The 23,259-nt window shown below is 38.4% G+C and overlaps 1 pseudogene across 1 annotated transcript in view; it reads left to right on the forward strand.

Moving 5' to 3' along the window:
- Positions 1 to 22,830, forward strand: part of LOC149257246 (putative LRR receptor-like serine/threonine-protein kinase At2g16250) — a 56,044-nt pseudogene extending 33,214 nt beyond the window's left edge. Inside the window, exon 4 of the transcript XR_016256693.1 lies at positions 21,388 to 22,830. The product of XR_016256693.1 is annotated as a putative LRR receptor-like serine/threonine-protein kinase At2g16250 (transcript). The remainder of the gene's footprint in view (positions 1 to 21,387) is intronic.
- The last annotated feature ends 429 nt before the right edge of the window (positions 22,831 to 23,259 follow it).

The following is a 23,259-nucleotide window of genomic DNA, read 5'->3' on the forward strand; positions in this document are numbered from 1 at the left end:
ATTAGGTATCATCTAGGGCCAATTGTGATTTACCTTTGGTGGAGCTTTAGATGCAGTTGTGCTTATTATGCTTGGTGATTTCTGTCAGGTTTTGGCATTTGTTATTATTTTTTGGAGAATTTTTCATACGATAGCGAACTTCTTTGCATGTAAGGAAAAAGTCAACAATTTAGTAAGTTTTATTGTTGTGTCTTAGCAAAACTAGGACCTATGCTAAGTATTTACGCTTACCTCTTAAGATTTATATGCTGTTTAAGTAAAACCCTTTGAGTTTGACATGCATGCTTTGTATTTATTGGACATTCTCATGGCATGTGATGCGTATAAATAACATTTCTATCCATAGAGGGTATTTTGAGTAGTATCTTTGAGATCATAATCCAAAACTATAGATATCTATAGATTTATATATATTTCCCTGTCTTGGACTATAACAATATGAATTGAATTGTATGGTTGACCATAAAAACATAACCTTGAGCCGTGAATGAGTTTCTCCTATTTTCTTGTTTTTAATGACCTAAACATAGTTTGTGTTGGATTTATATATTGAAAATTCACATATATAGATAACAAAGATATGATAATTTTATTAATTTCCAATGAATGACAATAAATAAGTCAATGGGATTGAAGGATACAACTAGTGTGAGTATAATGCGGGAGTGCAAATGCAACTCCTAGAAAATGCCAAAGCTAAATCTAGGGTAAAATGAAGTAAAAATAGGATACAATAATAGGACAACCTCATAAACATCTATATAATCGGATCTTGTAGAAGGCTAAGTGAATAAGTCGAGGGTTGGAGTTTGATGATGTCAAAAATGCCCGAGTTTGATAACCAAGGACAAGGGGGGGCGACAAGGGCGCTTGCTCACTATTAGAGTTCGTTGGATCCAATGAGGAGTTTGGTCGCATGATCCTGGCCGTGGGGGGGGGTAGTTGTAAGAGCGAGGGATTCTCCTAGCATGTGAGGCCAAAGGAAAGAAACTCTGGATAAGTCTTTGGTTGCTTCACTGAGGCTGAGGAGGAGCCTGAGGGGGGCCTGTTCGTGAACCGTCTAGTACTAAACCCTTAGACGCTTTAGGTGTGACTAAATTGATGTGCTATTTGACACCTACATAACAGTCTCGAGGGTATTGATTGGCTTCCCAAAGTGGGTGGAGAATGGGTGTTGAAATTTTGATGCTCTATGCTGTTACAATCACTTAAATCCAGAACTTCTTTATGCTGCAAAATAAGTTAAGTAATTCTAGATAGAACATAAACCATATAAACCATATGCACAATGGAAGACAACCAAGAACTCAATGAGACATAGAGAAGTTAGTTCAATGACCATGGCGAATCCCACAAGGGGAAAACCCAACTAGATTCTTCTTCTATTAGAAATCAATTGTTCAACAGAGATACAAAGTACAACGAGAGAATGAAGAAGTTCACTCAAATTTGAAGAAGATCTTTGACAACAGTAGCTGATGAAAACACTGAATCACTTTGGCCCTCCAAGATTTGCTCTTGCTCTTCAAGACTCTTTCTTTGTCTCTGAATCTTCCTTTAGACTCTCCAACTCTCTCTTTCTCAAGTTCGAATTCTCCTCTCACAAGCACAAGTAAGTGTGTTAAGTGAGGATGAGAGGCACAAATATATAGGAAGAGCAAGGAGGTCGAATTCATGAGGGAGTAACTCCTATGCTTTGAGGAGGAGTTACATATGCCAAAATAGGAGTGTAACTTATGCCATAAAGGAGAGGAGTGTAACTTATGCATTAAAGAGGTGTAAGAGGAATCTTTTTATGACGAGTCATTAAATTGTGTAAAAGAGTGTAAGAGGTGCGTAAGAGCATTAAAGAGAGAGGAATGAATCCATTAAGAGAGAGAGGGAGAAACATATGCATTAATTGAGGGAGTTACATATGACATGATTGAGTCTCATGATTGAGAGACTTGAATTTCTTTTTAATAATAATATAATAATATCATAAAGAGGATAATAGTAATAATAATAATAGTATTGATGATTAAGTTAAAAATTAAACAATTGAGATTGATTAAGGACAAGTTAAGTGATTTTCCATCGTATATATATGATTACAAATTGATGGAAAGTGATTTACTATTTTTGGAAAGTCATGGTTGCAAAGATAGACATGAATTTCTATTTTTAGAAAGTCACTTTAGAAATGTCAGAAATGAAATTTTATATTCAAGGAAATTCATCCCATAGCTGTCAATTTTCAACACTCCCTCTTAGTTAGGGAGGAATTTCTTTTTGATACAAGGATCTCTACTATCTTTGCTTTGGAACAATGATGTTACAATCTAATGAAGAAGAATCATCATAGGGGAGATATATCCATCACCCTATACACGCTTAGGGGGATCCACTTATATGACAAGGATCTTGCTCATCCAAGGCTCATCACAACTTGGGGGGATCCACTTGTCAACACATGACAAGGATCTCACTCATCCAAGGCTCATCACTGCTTGGGGGGATCCACTTGTCAACACATGACAAGGATCTCGCTCATCCAAGGCTTATCATCCATGACCACCCTCTCTAGGAAGGGTCACATATGTCAGTCCAAGCTGCTCTCTGAAAACCAAGAACTTTCCTTTCGGCAAAGGCTTGGTAAGAATGTCAGCGATCTGGTCATCAGTCGATATATGATGAAGTCTTTCTGCTCCTCTTTGCACCATATCCCGAATATAGTGATATTTGATCTCAATGTGTTTGGACTTGTCATGGAACACAAGATTTTTCAGCAAGTCAAATCTCGCTCTTATTATCACAGTAAATTACTGTTGTATCTAGTACTTGCTCAAACAACTCTCCAAAGAGCTTCCTTAGCCATATTGCCTAACAACTAGCCATGCTAGCAACAATGTATTTTGCTTCAGCCGTGCTAAGGGCAACAAACTTTTGCTTTTTGCTCATCCAAGATATCATGACAGATCCTAATCTGAAGCAACACCTTGATGTGCTCTTTCTGTCAGTAGAGTTACCAACCCAATCAACATCAGAGTATCCATGTAGCCTTACATCTTCAACAATATATCTCAATCCAAGATTGATGGTCCCATGCAGGTACCTCAACACATGCTTTGCAGAAACCCAGTGTGCATGAGCAGGCTTAATCATGTATTGACTCAGAGTATTGACTGCAAAGCATATATCTGGTCTAGTGTTCACTAAGAACATCAGTGCCCCAATCAGTTGATGGTACTCAGAAGGATTAGCCAAATCAGGTCCTGCAACTTTACCACAAAGCTTCTTGAAATTCATTTCCATTGGAGTATTCATGGACTTACACTTAGTCATGCCAAACCTTTCTAGTAGTTTGACAACATATTTTCCTTGAGAAAGGAAAATCTCACCAGATTTCTGCCATACCTCCAAGCCCAAAAAATAGTGCATCAAACCAAGATCTTTCATTTCAAATTCAGAAGCTAACTCCCTCTTACACTGGAGAATAAGAGGTTCACTACCGGTCAAAAATAAATCATCAACATACAATACCAAAATCAAAGGCATATCTTGGACTGTCTTAAAGTAAAGATTTGGATTTGCATTGATTCTGGTAAAACCAAGCTTTATCAAGAAGCTATCTAGTATCTATGCGAGCATACCAAGCCCTTGGAGCTTGCTTCAAACCATTGAGGGCTTTCTTTAGCCTACACACATGAGTGTTTGGATCCTGTACTTCAAAGCCTTGTGGTTGCTCCACAAATACTTCTTCTTTAAGGAAGCCATGCAGAAAAACAGTGTTCACATCCATTTGGTGAAGAGACCATCCTTGGCTAGCAGCTACAACTATAATAGATTTGATGGTGGTGTAGCTGGCAACATGTGCAAAAATTTCGTCATAATCTATTCCCTCTTTCTGAGAGAAACCTCTAGCCACAAATCTAGCTTTATATTTTTCAATACTGCCATCAACACCATGTTTAATTTTATACAACCATTTAGAAGATACAACAGATTTACCTTGGGGTCTTGGAACCACTTCCCATACATCATTATGAATGATGGATTCATATTCTTCAACCATTGCATCTTTCCACACTTGGGCCTTTATAGCTTCTTCAAAAGTGCACAATTCAACTTGAATAATGTTGCTCATGGCTACAACATATCCTTGGAATCGACAAGGTTTCTTGCTTTCTCTGAAAGTTCCTCTGGGGGCAACATGTTTATCAACATCTTGAAGAGTGTCACGAAGCCATAAAGGTCTCCTTTTAGAAAGAGGATCACATGGAGGAGGATTCAAAGGATCCATGGGCTCCATGGGTTCATCAACAAGATCAATTTTAGCTTCAGGGTCTTCTTGTATTTCAAATACATCATCTTGACTATCAACATTAGCAGGAGGAAGAGGAGTGTCTCTTACTTTTCCAAGAGCTGCATCTTCATCAAATGTTACATCCCTGCTAAATTTTATATTTCTTTGACCAAGTACGTATATTCTGTAAGCTTTAGAATTCTCACAATAACCAACAAACGTACCTTTCTTACTTGAAGCTTCCAACTTGTTCCTTTTCTCTTTTGGGACATGAAAGTAGACAGGACAACCAAAGATCCTTAGGTGCCCAACTTCAGGCTTCTCGCCAATGAAGACTTCTTCAGGAGTCTTGTTGTTTAGGGCACGATGAGGAGATCTATTTTGAACATAGACAACTGTGTTCACAGCTTCTCCCCATAGAAACTTTGGCAATTTCTAATCATGCAACATAGCTTTGACCGCTTCCATGATAGTTCTATTATTTCTCTCGGCCACACCATTTTGTTCTGGGTTATATGGTATAGTGGTCTCTTTTCTTGATTCCAACTTCTTTGCAGAAGTCAATGAAATCACTAGAAGTGAACTCTCCTCCATTGTCAGATCTGAAAATTTTGATTTGCTTTCCAGTTTGTTTTTCTACTAGAGCTTTGTAATCTTTGAACATGTTAAAAGCTTGACTTTTATTTTTCAGAAAATAAATCCATGTTTTGCGTGGAAAATCATCCACAAAGATAATATAATACAAGTAACCACCAAGAGAAGTTATAGGCATTGGTCCACATAAATTAGAATGTACAAGATGCAATACCTGATTGGTTCTACTTTTGCTTGAAGGGAATGGTCCCTTCACTTGCTTTCCGCTTGCGCATCCTTGGCAAACACCATCATGATCAGATCTGATTTCCGGCATTCTGGAAACCATCTTTCTCACATGAGGTAATGCTTTGTAGTGCAAGTGAGCGAACCTTCGGTGCCAAAGTTCACTTTGATGATTGATGTCATGGATTAGTGCATGAATAGGTCTTCCATTGATTTTGTATAGACCTTCACATCTAGATCCTAGAGTGAGGGCATCTCTCATGTTGGATCTCGATGGCCAAGTGAGAACTTTACCATTTATGAAAGCAACTTTCATTCCTTTATCTTCTAAAGATGATATGGACACAAGATTCTTTAAACCAGGTACATATAAAACTTCTTGAAGAGTCAAAGTTTTACAAGGATCCAGATGGAAAGAAACAGAACCAGATCCCTTTATGGGATATGTAGAGTTATCTCCAAGAATGATCTTCAAATCTGTCTCCCTCTCAACCAGATTAGAGAGTACTTTGTAACCAATAAAGTGTCTTGAAGCACCACTATCAACCAACCAACTATCACAAGAATCTGCAAGAGATGAATTAGGAGGAGTAGAAACAAGAAAGTACTATGATTGAGTCTCAGTTGCATTATTATCATACCTTTGGTTCCTTGAGGAACGCAGTTTCCTCTGCTAGCGGACGAAGCTTCTCTTCTTCTTCTATAGTCAGATTTGTTGGAGCGATTGTTGAAGTTCAATTTTGATGCTCTTTTGTGTTTTGAACAGTCACGAGCATAGTGGCCATGCTTGCGACAATTGTAGCATTGGACTTTTGATAAGTCTCTGGTCCATTGAGAGGCACTGTTGGGAGTAGACTTTCTTGAATAGTGCATTTCTCTTCTTCCTTTCTTCTTTTTGCCTTGTACAACAAAGATAGTAGGTTCTCCCTCCTCATGCTTGGTAGTTCTCCCTTTGGAAATCATTCGGGTTTCTTCTTGACTGCACTTTCCTAGGAGCTCATCAAATGTAGGAAACTTGTCATTATTATTGATGGTAGTAATAAAACTTTCCCAAGAAGAAGGAAGACCTCCAAGCGAAATCAGTACCAATTCTTTATTGGAAACAACTTCACCAGAAGTTGACAACTGATCTTTGATTTTTGATATCCTCATGAAGTATGCTTGAATGGTTTCTCCTCTGTTCATCTTAACATCTTTGAGTTGATTCTTCAGAGAAAGAATTTGACTCAAGTTGTTCACTTGATACATTCTAATCAGCTTGTCATACATTTCTTTGGCTTTCTTCAAATTGAAAACATAAGTGATGAGGTGGTCTCCAAGAGAGTCAAGGATAATCTTTTTAGCCTTGACTTCTCCTTTCTTGTATCTGGCCTTGATAGCAGCATTGGAGTTTTCAGCTAGTTCTGCTACCTCTCCTTCAACATACTCTAGAACATCATGTTCTCAAGAGTAATATCCAATCTGGCCTTCCAAGGGAAGAAGTTTGAAGCATCAACCAACTTCTCTTCATTCTTAAAGTAGGAGGAAGACATCTTGATCTACTCAAAATTTCAGCAACAAATAGAAAGGTACAATAAGAGATATTTCAACTATAAATGAGACATTTCAACAGCAAAATGGAATATAAATTTCAGTTGAAAATGAACAGTATGTAGAAGGAACAACAAGAGATATTTCAGCGAAAGGAAGTTGCAAATGGAGCAGACAACAAGCTATATTTCAGCAGAAAGAGAGCTGCAAATGGAGAGGACAACAAATTATATTTCAACAGAAAACAAGCTGCAAATGGAGTGGACAACAAGCTATATTTCAGTGAAAGAGGGCTGTAAATGGAGCAGACAACAAACTATATTTCAGCGAAAAGAGAGTTGCAAAGGGAGAAGACAACAAGCTGTATTTCAGCAAAAAAAGCGCTGCAAATGGAGAGAACAACAAGAGATATTCCAGCAGAAAGAGAGCTGGAAATGGAGTTGACAGCGAGAGATAATCCAACAGAAAGAGCGCTGGAAATGGAGTTTGTCTTCTTGAGCTTGTCTTCACCAAAGCTTTGATATCCTGTTGAAATTCTGATGCTCTACGCTGTTACAATCACTTAAATCCATAACTTCTTTATGTTGCAAAATAAGTTAAGTAATTGTAGATAGAACATAAACCATATAAACCATATGCACAATGGAAGACAACCAAGAATTCAATAAGACAGAGAAGTTAGGTCAATGATTAGGGAAAAACCCACAAGGGGAAAACCCAACAACATTCTTCTTCTATTAGAAATCAATTGTTCAGCAGAGGTACAAAGTACAATGAGAGAAGGAAGAAGTTCATCCAAATCTGAAGAAGATCTCTGACAACAATAGTTGATGCAAACAATGAATCACTTTGGCCCTCCAAGATCTTCTCTTTCTCTTCAAGACTCTTTCTCTCTCTCTCAATCTTCCTCTAGACTCTCCAACTCTCTCTTTCTCAAGTTCGAATTCTCCACTCACAGGCACAAGTAAGTATGTCAAGTGAGGATGAGAGGCACAAATATATAAGAAGAACAAGGAGGTCGAATTCATGAGGGAGTAACTTATGCATTTAGGAGAGAAGTGTAACTTGTGCATTAAAGAGGTGTAAGAGGAATCTTTTTATGACAAGTCATTAAATTGTGTGAGTGTAAGAAGTGCGTAAGAGCATTAAAGAGAGAGAGGAATGAATCCATTAAGAGAGAGTAACATATGCATTAATGTTGATTTAGGGTAGAATCATATTTTGTGCTCTAAGCCTCAAATTTTGCAGGGAGGCTTGGGCACATGTATTCCAAAGAACCCAAAACGCGTTTTGGGAAATTCCACCCAGAAGTGATTTTATTAAAATAATTAATATTTTTAATGGGGTTCCCAAGTCTAAACTTAGGAAAATTAAAATATTAATGGGTATTAATCAATCCAGAAGACGGGGATCAAGCCAAAACGATCTGAGCCTTTGATTATGATTTAATCTAGGTTGTTGGTTGTCTAATAGGAAGATATAAGAAGGGGCTTGGGGGTCATTTGGAAAATACACAGAGAGATTGAGAAAATCGATTTTCTGAAGTGAGAAGTTCTCAGGAGGAAAAATTGATTGAGGAAATCTCTTGCAGTTGAGGGGTAGGGATAATAGCTTCCGGAGAGAGAGATTCTCAGTCGAAGATACATCAACAGAGAGAGGCAGTGAGTGATCCAGTAGCCTTGATGCAGAGGCCGACGCAGGGCCACACAGAACCAGTGCAGAGGGAGAGAGAGAAAGTCGAAAGTCAGAGTAGAGGGTCAATTTCAACTCCTGGAAGCCCGGGTGTGAGACTGGGAAGCTGAGAGCAGTGACTCTGGGCTACTGATCAATTCCCCAATTGGGTGACGCTGTGCTTGAGAGGGTTGACTCTGGGACAACGTAGAGGCAACGCAGTGATAGTGCAAAGCTTGCCAGGGGCACCTCATCCAGCAGCCAGAACAACCGAGACTTTTTCTTAGTGATTGTGTGAGGTAAAACTCACAAAGCTTCTGCCAGTATTTCTCTCTGTAACTGAATAACCCTGTGAGGTATTCAGTGATGTATTCAGAATTTGCTACTGCTTAATAATAATAAACCCTCAGAGCTGCTGCATCGGTTTTCCCGCATTGGGTTTTTCCGGGACTTTTGTCCAAAAATAACTGTGTCCTATGTGTTTTTATTTTCCTTGCTCAGTTTCTATGTTTCAGAATCATATTTAATTGGTGTAGGCTGGTTCAGTTATTTACTTCAATGTTTCAAGAAGAAATCTGAAATAAGCTTGTAATGTAATTTACAATCTAGGTGAAGTAGATTCCGTTGGTTGCAGTAGGATTCTTGAGATTGTTAGATCTAGGAATTTTCACATGGTATCAGAGTTGTTGATGTGAAACAGGGAGAGCAGATCTAGCACTGAAGCAAGGGCCAACTTGCTGCAGCAAGCAACAATTCGAATCCCCTAAGGGAAAACACAGTTTTAGCGAGGAGGGCTATATTTTCGTGGGTGTCTCTCTCTGAGTGAGCCAATGGAGAGGTAAGACTGCCATATTGAAAACTTGCCAAGGCAGAGGAAGCTACGCAGAGCCACACAAAGCTAGAGGAACGCAATTTTTGCAAGCTGAGTGCTAGGCAGAAAAGCCGTCAGAAGGAGGAAGCAGAGCGTATAGTGAAGGAATACTTCCTCAATGATTTCTTGTTGAGGAAATCAATATTTCTAATTTGCTGAGTAGCAGAGGAGCAACAACTTGCCAGCTCCATCAGGGAGTGCGTAAGGCAACCTAAGAGCTATGCAGTAGGGAGAAAGAGGGAGCTATTCGATATTTTTCGAAGGATATGACAACCAGTGGCTTGAGGGATCAGGAGAGGTTGGACGGAGCTTCCAACTATGCCATTTGGGAGGCTAGATTGTCCTTCCTTCTAGATGAGCATGCCCTCAAGACGTATGTTGATAATGTGGTAGTTGAACTTGTAGATGCAAATCCGTTAAAGAAATACAAGACTGAGATGTCAAAGGCCAAGAGGATGATCCTGGATGGAGTCAAGGATCACATGGTGTGCCACATTACTAGCAAAGGAGTTGCTAAGGAGATGTGGGATGCCTTGGCCACATTGTATTAGGGATCTTCCGAGCAGCGGAAGATGTACTTAGAACAGAAGTTGAGATCTGCTCAGATGCAAAAGGGAGAATGTGTGGATCCGTTCCTCATGAAACTGAAGGAGACTCATGATGAGCTGTCAGTTGTAGGACATACATCTCAGGATTCAGAGTTAGTGAGATTGGCTCTAAATTTCGCGTCGGATGATTGACAAGTATTTGTCCGGAGTATCCTGGGTAGAGAACCATTGCCAAACTGGGACAAGATTTGGGCACATCTGAAACAAAAAGAGCCGAGGGGAGACATTCTCAAGGTCAAACTTGATGAGAGCAGCAATAGTAGTGGGTCGAAGCCCAAAGTAGAGGAGGAGGATAACACAACCCTTGCATCGAAGGGACAACAGGGGCAACAGAGACGAAAGGAGGACATCTCCAAGGTGAAGTGCTTCAGATGTGGCAAGATGTGCCACTATGTATCCCAATGTCCTTTGAAGAAAAAGGACAAGGATGAGAATCATGATCCTAAGCTTGGAGCCGCAAAGATTGAACATGAAGAGGAGTTCACCATGACAACCATATTACCTCCATGAGGGAGGTGGGCTGATATAGAACTGTAGTTCGATAGAGCTACAGATGGCCAGGATCCTTGAGGAGCCAACCTGTCGAATCATCACCTTGCTATGGGAGCCCATGATCAGTAGTAGCGGGATGGAGGAGTTCTCAGTTGGTGCCATGGAGTGTTGATTCAACAGATGTAGTAGTTAGTGGTGCTAGAACGTGCGCTGCACAGAGTAGAGAGACAATAATGCATGGAGGCACAGTGCAGAGCTTGAGCAGCGAAGTGGCTTTAGAAGACAGCGTGGGACTAGCATCAGTCAGGATTTCAGCACTAAGTTGTATCCACTGGATACTTGTCCAGTTTTGGGTGTTTTCAGTTGCTTCTCTCAACAATTGAGTTGGAGTACAGATGCAGTGTTAGCAGTGCCAGTGTTAACAGCATAACAAATGCAACATTTGAGAGGGAGCTGTAGTACAAATGTAGCATTGGCAGTGACAGTGTCAAAGGTAGTAGTACAATAGCAACAACAACAACGCAGTAGTTGGTGGACAACATGTCAGACATCAACAATCCAGAGGACGATGCTTCAGAGTCAGAGCAGTATGCAGTAGCAGTGTATTACTAGAGCACATTCCTCATTAAGAGGGAGTGTTGATTTGGGGTAGCATCGGATGTGATCCAAGTCTCAAATATTGCAGGGAGGCTTGGGCACATGTATTCCAAAGAACCTAGAAAGCCTTTTCAGAAATTCCACCTAGAAGTGATTTTATTAAAATAATTAATATTTTTAATGGGGTTCCTAAGTCTAAACTTAGGAAAATTAAAATATTAATGGGTATTAATCTAATCAGGGGTGAAACTTCTAGAAAAAGACATGGATCAAGCCAAAACGATCTGAGCCTTTGATTATGATTTAATCTAGGCCGTTGGTTGTCCAACAAGAAGATATAAGAAGGGGCTTGAGGGTCATTTGGAAAATACACAAAGAGATTGAGGAAATCGATTTTCTGAAGTGAGAAGTTCTCAAGAGGAAAAATCGATTGAGGAAATCTCTTGCAGTTGAGGAGCAGGGATAACAGCTTCCAGAGAGAGAGATTCTCAGTCAGAGCTACATCAATAGAGAGAGGCAGTGAGTGATCTAGTGGCCTTGATGCAGAGGTTGACGCAGGCCCAGAGGGGCCACGTAGAACCAGTGTAGAGGGAGAGGGAGAGTCAAAAGTCAGAGCAGAGGGTCAATTTCAGCAGCCGGAAGCCGGGGTGTGAGACCAAGAGGCTGAGAGCAGTGACTCTGGGCTACTGATCGATTCTCCAGTGGGGTGACGCTGTGCCTGAGAGCGTTGACACTGGGACAACGTAAAGCTAGTATAGGGCCTGCCAGGGGCACCTCATCTAGCAGCCGGAACAACCAAGAATTTTTCTCAGTGATTGTGTGAGGTAAAACTCACAAAGCTTTTGCTAATATCTCTCTCTGTAACTGAATAACTTTGTGAGGTATTAAGTGACGTATTCAGAATTTGCTCTTGCTTAATAATAATAAATCCTGAGAGCTGCTGCACCAGTTTTCCCGCAATGGGTTTTTCCGGGGACTTTTGTCCAAAAATAACTGTGTCCTATGTGTTTCTATTCTCCTTGCTCAGTTTCTGTGTTTCAGAATCATATTTAATTGGTGTAGGCTGGTTCAGTAATTTACTTCAATGTTTCAAGAAGAAATTTGAAATAAGCTTGTAATGGAATTTACAATCTTGTTGAAGTAGATTTAGTTGGTTGCAGTAGGATTCCTGAGATTGTTAGATCTAGGAATTTTCACATAATTGTGGGGAGTTATATATGGCATGATTGAGAGACTTGAATTTCTTTTTAATAATAATATAATAATACCGTAAAGAGGATAATAGTAATAATAATAATATTGATGATTAAGTTAAAAATTAAACAATTGAGATTGATTAAGGACAAGTTAAGTGATATGTGATTACGAATTGATGGAAAGCGATTTACTAGTTTTGGAAAGTCATGGTTGCAAAGATAAACATGACTTTCTATTTTTATAAAGTCACTTTAGAAAGGTCAGAAATTAAATTTTATTCAAGAAAATTCATCCCATAATTGTCAATTTTCAACAAGGGGAGACCCAAGGTCTCACTAATCTACTATTTGAACTATCATGGAACTTAGCTCATCGCTTGTTGCTCCGACCAACTGGATCGATATAAAAGTATGATGTGATCGTCTGATTCGTCCTCGAGTGAGGCGGGGTTTGTAGGACTTGAGATCTGTGTCTAAAAATCTCCCTCATGAAGAGGGCTAGGTATATCTAGTCAAGATATTGGAAGAAAGTAGAGAGGGATCCTCCAGACTCTATATAGGCAATGTTATCGTCCTCTAATCTCATAGCATCTGTGGCACCAAAAATGAGGTGCTTCACGGTCTTTGGCTCTTATGGTGGTGCAATTGGTAGATTTTGTCAGACCTTGATATATTGTTATCTGTCTCCTCTTGGAGTCATTGGCATCCAACTCGAAGGTGCCCCTGTGGGATCCTTAATGAGTGCATCCAGTGCCTGCGAGTTTAAGGTGTGAGTTATTACATATGCATAGCATCAATGAGGGAGATTACGTTTCATAATTTCTATTACCTAATTATCAACATGTGACTTAATTACCTTAGGCTTCAAGCTGTCATTATATAACTTTATATCATCACTTTATATCATTAACTTGAAACTCTTATGACATGACCATTATTACATTTATTCTAACACCCTCCTTTAACATGGCCATATTAACCACAACCACCTTTCCAAAAACATAACCAATTTATTTGGACCAAGCATGTTGTAGATGTCTGCAATTTGCATTGGGTAGTGGAATGGATCAACAACAAAATATGGTTCATGATTCGACATCCCAGTGCCCACTATCTTCTTTATGCACCATGTGCTGAAGTTGACTGCAAGACTTTTATCTAAGATTGTTGATTCTCAGCATGCCCATTGCCACAACATTAACCGTTTGATCGCCAACTCCATAGTTGGATTGGAGTTAGTGAATGGCTAAAGAATTAAACCCTTCTACCGTTGATCTGTAGTTTTTGTTTTTTCCATAGTAAACATAACTCTTTTACATGTTGGTGACACACTATACTAATGCTTAAGCACTAGGGATTCCAATGTGGCACTACTTATAAAGAGCCCAACTTGTACAATGCATCTCTTGTAGAGGATATTAGAAAATTAACAGTAGGGATTGTAGAGTTGTGGGTAGCTTCCTTTGGCTCCATTAAGTGTCAAGTATTAATCTCCTATCAGGAGGTGGGACATAGTTTACACATTTTTGGTGTGTGATCTCCCAACTTAATGATTGGGATGACTCACCTGCTTATCAATGGTTCCCTTACAGGAGTGCATTGGCAACTTTTTGAGGAATGAACCGCATGATAAATATTGTTTGACATCAGTGTTATCAGAATTGGACCAGGAGCAGTGGAATCGACTTGTCTGACTGGTTTGGGGGTCAAATCTGTCCAGTTCGAGGTTTGAAACCAGAAATGGTTGGTTCGGTATCGAACTGGCCGGTTTAGTACCGAATCGATCAGTTCTATAATGGAATCAGCTGGTTTAGTACTGAACCGACCCTTTTTTGTTGAACCGACTGGTTCCTTACAATTCGACCAGAGATGTTCCATATGCAATTTTGTTTTAAAAAAACAAGAAATTTTGAGTGGGGCAACCTAATATCGAAGGCTCAAGCCTATAGCCCTAGTATTGCTATGCACTTCATGGTAATGTTAAAGAATTTAAATAAAAGTAACATTCTCCTTTATCTTTATTTTTCATCCTTTAACTTAAATTTTTAATATTACCATGAAATGACTCAGGATGTTTGGGAGTGGTTCCGACCTCTTTGGATTTATATGGAGAAAGTAAAATTTTAGATCTCGCTCAAAATCCAACAGACTTAAACAATTTTTTAGGATTTCAGGATTGCAATGTTTCCATTGGATTTTTTCATGTACGAGGGTATGGAACTAATATTTGATCAAGAGCACCAAGCCCTCTGTGTACCTTTATGTTAGTGACATTGGTTGTTGAACTCTGTGATCACGACTCTACTAAAAGTGTACCCATCACTCAAACAAAATCTTGACTTGACATGTTACGTTGTTTCTATCTTATTTTAATGCTTCGAGGGTGATATTGATGACAAAGATCCCAATATAGGTAATGATTTTGATGATAGGTAGGTATTTCTTGTAGCATGATTTTTTTTGGATGTTAGAGGCCTTATAGAGCCTATTTGTTGATGTATTTTTGGTTCAAAGATTGCACTCAATGTAATTTTGCTTATGTGCACCCTTACATGATATATAAATGAGAACTTTTGCTTATTTGTGCATAAACGGTTTGGATTCATATGGATGGACACAAATATATATGTTTTTTTTTTTAAATTTGAATATTTTGCATGTTTTTTGGTCTAGTTTTTTTACTGGTTCCAGTCGAATTCCGACCGGTTCTCGGTTCAAACGATTTTCCAGTTTGATCACTCGTTAGGTTCCGATAACATTGTTAGACATATGACTATGATACAACTCCAAAAGTAGCAATTCTTAAGTAACAAGTCCGAAAGACCTCTACATGTATATCAACCTATATAGAAAAATTGACATTGGCAAAAAATCGCCAAGGGTCCAAAATAGAACTTATTGGCAACATCAATGAAAAAAGTGGCAAAAGTTGATGATTTGTGGCAACTGTTAAAAATACAATTTTTTTTTTTTTTTTTAAACATATAACAAAAAAATGCAATAAAAACCTTAGCACATAAATATGGAAAAACCACCTATATATATGATATAGTAGATGCCAAACAAAAACTTGATACATCAAAGTCAATATTGAATCCTAAAAGACTATAAGATGGACAACCAATACAAAGTGGAATAAAATATAGATGTGACGTAAGTCATCTATGGGGACAGATCTAACAACTAGCTATCTAGAACCAATTCATTTTTCCCCCTTTTACAAGAGAAGGTTGTGGATCGTTTGTCACTAGAAAGTCTTTCGTCATCTGTCTAACATTGATTGGTGGGTGTACCTTTTTCAATTTGTGAGAAGCTAGTGTTGATGCTACCATGTCACCTATATCAATCTGAGTAGAAGTTAGTGTTGATGCTACCACATCACCCTCCATTCTATCAAAGGCCTCCTTGCCCCCCACACTTATTGCTACTTGCCTACACCTTACACTTGCTGCTCCTCTAACCATGCACGTGCCTCCTCCATAATAGGTACTCCACCTTCCACATAGACAATATGTTAATGTTGTCCAAGGAAATGGCATCCATATAGATATTTTCTCAAGATTCCTCACCCATAGTTGAAGATTGTAGTGGATATAAATCAAATCATTAAGACATTGGAAATCTAACATGCAAGAGGGTCTTAAACTATGTAATTGTAATTCGATGACTCTTGAGGGTCATAAATTATATAATTGTAATTGCTTAGTTGAAGTTCTAACATGTTGCGCTTTTTGTTAATTTTCTAAGTGCAATATAAACTAGCACAATATTTCTGAAATACTGATAATTACTTTTGATGTTGATTTTCTTTTAAATTATTCCAATATATTATTTGGTAATTATACTTAAGAAATTCAACCATACAAGAACAAATAGAACAATAGAGATCACAATTTGTAAAGAGAAGACAAGATTTACCTTGGAAAACCTACTGAGGGGAAAACCCCAATAACCTTTTCAATAGAGAAATTTTTTTGTTCAACAAAAGACACACATAGACCTATGGTCAAACTTGGTCAAACCCTCTAAGTCAAGCCTCCCAATCTGATTTAGAATTTTTCTCTGCCTGGTTTGACGCAAAATTTTGGCCCTCCTGTAGTGGCTTGTTACCCCAGAATTTTGGCCCCTGCAACTGTCCAAAATTTCAACCCCCTGCAACAAACTGCCTAGAAAAACGCGAACCAGGAGATGAAGAGACTATGCACACATGCGAGCTTGAGAGAGAGAGGGAGAGAGAGAGATAATTCGTATTCTTTTTTTGTCCTCCTTGATCTTTGCTAGGATGCCTAAAAACTTGTTTTCAAGAGTATGAATTGGTGCCCAAGAGAATGAGGTTGAGCTACCTTTAGATAGTGATTTGCAGGGTCGAATGGGTGTGTCCTTTGCCCTCGGACGACTTGACTTAGAGGGAGGCTGACTTGACAACTTTGGAGCCAAAAATTTCAAATTCAAAATTCAAATTTTCTTCTTTAAAAGTCGCAACGAGATTTTGACTCAAAATAATTTTTTCTTTCAACTCTAGCATTTAAATATGCTTTACAATAATTAATATAAATACATCAAGTGGCCAAATATACATTATGAAGGCTGACCATAGTCACAAAATTCAACACTTATTTTAGTATATTTTTTTCAAATACACTCCAAATGTGCTTACAAGCTGAAGCACTAAAGGTTTGGTGTAGGAATTGAATGGCAAAGTTTTGTTAGAGTGGTGTTTTTGCACTCTAAATCCACCTAGTTTGTTTCTCAAGTCATCAACCTCCAGTTTTGATGAAATTGAGTAACCAAGTGTTAAAATGAGGCAGAAAGTTTAACATGCCTAATCATTGTTTTTGGCTCGAGTGAATGATACATTTTACAAAGCTCATGCTAGATGAGTTCAAAAGTGACACCACCAACAATGGGGTACATAGAGGGCTTGGTGCTATTGATTAAATGCAAATTCGAAATGCTTGTATTGGAATCACTTGGGGTACATAGAGGGCTTGGTGCTATTGATTAAATGCAAATTCGAAATGCTTGTATTGGAATCACTTGGGAGTGCAGTTGTAGAATGGGAGCACTCCCAAAACCTATGTTGCACGGGGACTCGTCCCCACCAAAGTTCAAGGCATTTCCTTTGTCTCGATGATGCAGGTACTTTGGAACTCGTCAAAAACTTCCCCAATTGGCCAGGGACTCCATCGGGGGGACTTGGGGACTTCCAGGCCATCCCTGAGCCATCCCTTGATAAATTGGGGACTTTTCGGGGGACTTGGGGACTTCCAGGCCATCCCTGAGCCATCCCTTGATAAATTGGGGACTTTTCGGGGGACTTTAGGACATCTGTCGATATCGTGCACATTAAACTTTAAATAAATTAAAATTAAGAAAATATTTTTTTAAAACTTTAGATCTAAATTTTAAAGTAAAAAAATATAAAAAACAAAATTTGAAACCTAAACCCTATCACAACCTAAACATATCGACTAAACAAAACCTATCACATACACACCAAACTAAACCTATCACATACTACACACTACACTACACGGTGACGATGAAGGTAAACAATGTTACAGAGACATAACAACGAAGGTAAACACTGGTTGTGAAGGTTGTAGGTAAACACTGAGCTCGAGCGAAGGTTGCAGGTAAACACAGGGTGCAAGGGTTGCATGTAAGAGTTGAGTGAAGTCTGAGATGGCAGGCGAAAGTAAACGCTGAATGGAGAACTCCATTCACGACGACAAAGGTAAACAGAGCTGAGAGAACTTGAGCGAAGGTTGCAGGAAAGGCAAGAGTCTAGCAACAAGGCGAAGTCTCAGACTTTTAATTAGTTTCCAATCACTATACTCCATGAATTAATTTGCCTTCAATTTGAACTTGTCTCTTTCTCCATGTCTGTGACAAACTTTTTCTTGGCATGAATCTGTGAATTTTCCCTATGCCACAATCACCATGACTTTATATCATGTTAAATATATGCAAGAGACAAGCAGGAGATACTAGATGATATATCAATGTGCTACTAAATTACTAGTGGTGTTGTCTATATACGTAACAAGTTGCATTATCTATTTTAGGAACCAATCAACTAATTCCCTGGGTACATTAACATAAAAATCATTTATTATATATAATTTATTTCACTTTATGACATTATTACTTTTGTACATAACATTTGTTAGTCCTGAAATAAACATTACAATGACTAACTCATATTTAACGCTTAATGTTATAAGGTAAATAGACGGGATGTTTATACTCTTTGAGCTTTGTAAATAATAGTGATTCTGAATGATTATGATATACATTACACTGATGACAGGTCCTGAAAGGTTCTTAATTTCTAGACCCTTAATTTGGGATTTATAATTAAATTTTAATGACTTATTCATGTTTACAGTGTTATTAAATTTTACTTTTAGTCTTTAAAGTTTAACTGCTACTTAAATTTTGAAATGAATCATCATGCATCGAATGATCATGTAGACAGTAAAATGTAGGTTGTAGCAAACTAATAGTACTTCTTAAGTTCTTCAAAATGGGCAATGATAGCGAGATTTGTTTTTGTGATGCACAATGATTATTAGATAGTATTAGCCTTTAGTATTTTATTTTGTAATTTGAATTTCAAAATTAGTAATAGTTCTAATTTTTATATTTTAATTTATCATTCATGTTTATGCTGAATTACTAAATTTATTTTATTTTTTATTTTTTGATAAATATAAAAATTAGTTGCTGCCCTTGCCATCCCCTGAAAATTTGGGGGTGTGCTCTAGCTGTCCCGGAAACTCGTACCCCGTATCCATGTCTCCACAACCATTGCAACATAGCCCAAAACACATGCTTCTAAATTCTAATACCCCAATTATGATAATCTCCCTTCTACCAAAATGCTTGACTTATCGCATTTTGTGTGCATTTGTAAATACTCCATTGTAATTGTATGAATCGTTAAACGAATGCGTGATTAAAGTCCTACAAATAGCAAATGCGTGATTTTGGTAAAGTGGTAAACGAATATTGAAATATTCAGATAGCAAAGTTGCAGGATTCTATCTTAACAACAACCATAAACTTGCATCTTTATATAGGGACTCACTGGTGATATTGATTTTGAAATTTATTTGATTCCATCATTATATCAATGCTGGTAGTAAGCTATATAAGCATCTCTAATTTAGTAAAAATCAGCTTCAATGTTAATGATGTCATCTATTTATCTAATATTGCTGATTAAATAAATTCAGAGAAATGATCTCAAAAAAAGCAAATTTCAAGCTGGATAATTTTTTCTTGTATATTCGTGACTTCTAGAAAAAATTGTGAAGTCTGATTTTTTCCAAAGCGATATCTTGTTTTCTGTTTGGCATTGCGATTGTTTGGTGATTTTTTCATCTATGATATTTTAAGCCCCCCACCCTACCACCAACAAAGAAGGAGAGACAGGTGCAAGGCACCTACCAAACATGGGCATTAAAACTGTTGTTAGTGATACCCCCCATTATAAAAACAGGGTACAAGGCACCTACCAAACATGGGCGTCAAAACTGCTGTTAGTGATATCCCCCATTGCAAAAACATGCTACATAGTATTCTTGCACACATTATATAGATATATTTGTCACGGTTAGAATGTTGAGCTAGTGAGCAAATATTTTTTTAGGAAAGATGGTGCCACGAGGGTAGTGGTTTGGAGAGGGGTGACCAGACATCCCCAAGGGGCAAAACCATTGAGGGACATCTCCTACACTACCCTGCTTCTGGTGGGAAGCATCTAGGGGATGTGTAGGAAGTCCTGTAATTCCTCGGGGACATCTCCTAAACAATGCCCTCCCTTCCCTGTCCCAAAGTTCTTGGAGATGGGAGAATGTAGGGGATGCATCCCCTAGGGGTGAGATGTGTTCACATGCAAAATTACTTGTAATTTGTTAATCTGCAAAACTTAGAGCTGTATGATAGAGATTGTGTCAGATTGAGTCAGATGATCACAAGATGCAGACAACAAGGGTGCCAGGAAAAAACGCTAGCATATGGGCCTGGATTCCGGGAGGGAGTGGACTTAGGAGGCTCTCCTTTTAAAAATATATTCTTATAAAGTATATGATAGAGAAGTGAATGGGAATCATGCTGTGTATGTTATATTGGCTAGGATTTGGTTCTCTGTATAATTGGTCTGTGGAGACACTCTTCTTGAAGGTGTCTGTAAGAGTCAGTGTGAACAGTGTGCTATCAGAGCCTATTCCACTGTAGTGCTCCGTGATCCATCCATTGGGGGTGCCCATGTGATTGCAGCTGATGTTCTAGGTTCCATGTTGGAGGCATCCAGAATGTAAGGACAAATCAGTAAAATAGAAACATGTTTTCTATTTCATTGGGAGAGAAAGCTAGTTACAGCTTGGCATGTTATCCAGAGATGGCCAAATAAAATCTGTTTTTCATATACCAGAAAATAAGTCACAAGTACACAACTATCTGGGCTTGTGGGAAGAATATCTCTATTTTGTTGAACGTGCATATTATAATTCACATCACACTTCTATACGAATAATGCCTCCCTAGGCTGCCCTCAAAACATGTGTCCACCACCCATTAACCAATTCTACCTGTCAAAATATGAGCTAATCATGGTAATGGAAGGGTTCGCCAAACAACACAAGATGATGTGAAGAGTATAGGAAACAAGCAAAGGAAATTTTACAACATACACGGTAGAAATGAGGTATTTTTACCTGTAGCATCATGCCATTACACAACCACTAATTCTTGATATTTCAGTTTGAAGATTCAACAGTAGTTTTATGGGTTTGGGACCATCCAAAGCTTGTGACAAAAACTCTTGTACCACTAATGAATTATCATTACTTGCCACGGAGAAATGTGAATTCTATGTTTCAGCTTTGTCGCTTAATCTGTACAATATAGTGGACGATTTTTCCCCTATAAACATACAATATGGCACTCATATTACTTTGAAGAAAATATTTTCATGTTATCTCAACCAAGTTAATCTATTTTTATATGAACAAGGTAGTTTTGTAACATCAAGTTTGGTTACTTGAAGTCCTTGCATGTTCAATTCTTTATTTATTTTACACTGAACGTCGAATGCAGGGTACTATTTGATGTAGATAGAGAGTTGCTTTGTCTTTGCATATCCTAGTCATTTCTTCCTTTGATCTTAAATGTCTTTCGAAATTAGAGAAAATAATTTAAATAGATCGGCTTGTTATTTAGGAACTGTGCATGCGAGGGTGGTCCTATTTTTTATCTCATGAATTCTTTGTCAGTGGTTCATCTGTTGACATTCTGTTCTGCATTTATCAGGTGCGCCTGTGGCAACGTGTGCTTATGATGTGTTCTGCTTCGGAAAGGTCTTAATGGAGCTGGTATCTGGTAAACTAGGGATTAGTGGATCTACTGATCCAAGTGCACATGCATGGTTGGAGTCGGCATTGCCATTAATTAATATTTATGAAAAGGATTCTGTGACAAATATTGTAGATCCATCTCTTATTGTTGATGAGGATCTTTTGGAAGAAGTGTGGGCCATGTCTATTGTGGCCAAGTCATGTCTGAACCCCAAACCTTCAAAGCGGCCGCTTATGAGATATATCCTTAAAGCATTGGAAAACCCGTTGAAGGTGGTTAGAGAGGATGCGGCAAATGCCTCTGCAAGATTAAGAACATCATCTCGTGGTTCGTGGAACGCAGCTCTTTTTGGTAGTTGGCGGCATAGTTCTTCTGAAATTGTGGCCATCCCTGGGCCTCTCAGAGAGGAATACACTATGAGAGGTGCTTTAAAACAGCAGGGGACTGCTGGTTCTCAAGGTAGTGGTCAAGCTGGTGATGTGTCTTCACATAAAAGATTGTCCAATGAGATTTGTCCAGAACCTGTGGAGGGAGCTATAGTCCCAGCATCAAGTACAGATCCAGAGAGACAGGACGATTAGGAAAATATTCTTTTGAATAATTCATAGTAGGCTCCCCATTTGAGGGCCTGCTGTGCAGGTAGAGGATTGAAATTGATGGACATGTCAGTATTCTTCCATTGTGCATTGCAGTGGAGAGATTGCAGATGTCGTCCTGCTTATTTTTTCTTTCCTGTATCAGAAGTTTCCAAAATGCAAAGCCAGGGCAGTTCCATGAGGTTTATCTTTTTACATGCGAGATTTGCGGAATTGACATGCTCTGAAGGTGGCAATTTGTGAAATGCAAGATGTTACACCACTCAATTGCATTCTTGGCTTTTATAAAACCCAAAACTTGTCAGTATAGTTTAGCACATTTCAAGTCTTGTCCAGGGCTTTGTATCTGATTGATGATTTGCCATTCTAGATTACTTTCTTCCTCTGCCTGCTCTCTTTGCCAGATCATTGTTGAATTTTTATCTCATTATATTATATCCAACAGCTCAGTCTGAAAAGTTTTGTTGTTCCATGGGTGATGTATTTAATGTGTCGAACTATAACCCAAAAAACATGCCCAAAATCCAACTTGAGGCGCATTTGGTTTGTTCCTATCTTGAGGATTTATGGTGATAAGGCTGTAGTCGTTGTTAAACTACTGCAGGTCATGGCATCCCCCTTTACAAAGAGGACGAAATTTGTTAGGGGTGCTATTGGAAAAGTAATTTTGCAGATACACATGCAGAGCATTTTGATACGGACAGCGCATAACTGATTCAAATTCCAGTGTAGTGACAATTGTAGGTTCCACTTATCGGGAAATTTTGCTGGCACACATCAGTGAGCTCCAAACTTTGGGTTATAGACTGGGTGCATGTTATGGTATTAAATTTTGTGTTGCATTTCTGTAATGAAGGTATAGATGGTCCAGTAAGTGCAACCCAGTGCATTTGCCCTCGTACAAGAGTATATTTAGCACACAGATGGTTGGTCTTTAGTTTCTGTTCGCATGTAATTGCCACTTAAAATTATTAGTTTTTGTTTGATTATGTCACGCTGAAAATATGGGCCTGTTGTATTTGTTTTTGAGATGCAGAATAAAGGAGGCATTGCATTCCGTGTCATTGAATTGTAGTTATCGGTCACCAATTTAGTAAGATTGTTGTTTTTAGCAGCTAGACATTGCTTTTCTGTTTTGCTTTAGTCCAGCGAGAGTATATATATCCTTTGGCAATCAAGATTCCTAATATTCATTGAAATTTTCTTTTGGAGAGTCTGATTTTATACTCAT

Source organism: Pinus tabuliformis, chromosome 6 (assembly GCF_031772625.1).
Source record: "Pinus tabuliformis cultivar Carrire ecotype Pingquan chromosome 6, CPIR1, whole genome shotgun sequence".
Lineage (NCBI taxonomy): Eukaryota > Viridiplantae > Streptophyta > Pinopsida > Pinales > Pinaceae > Pinus > Pinus tabuliformis.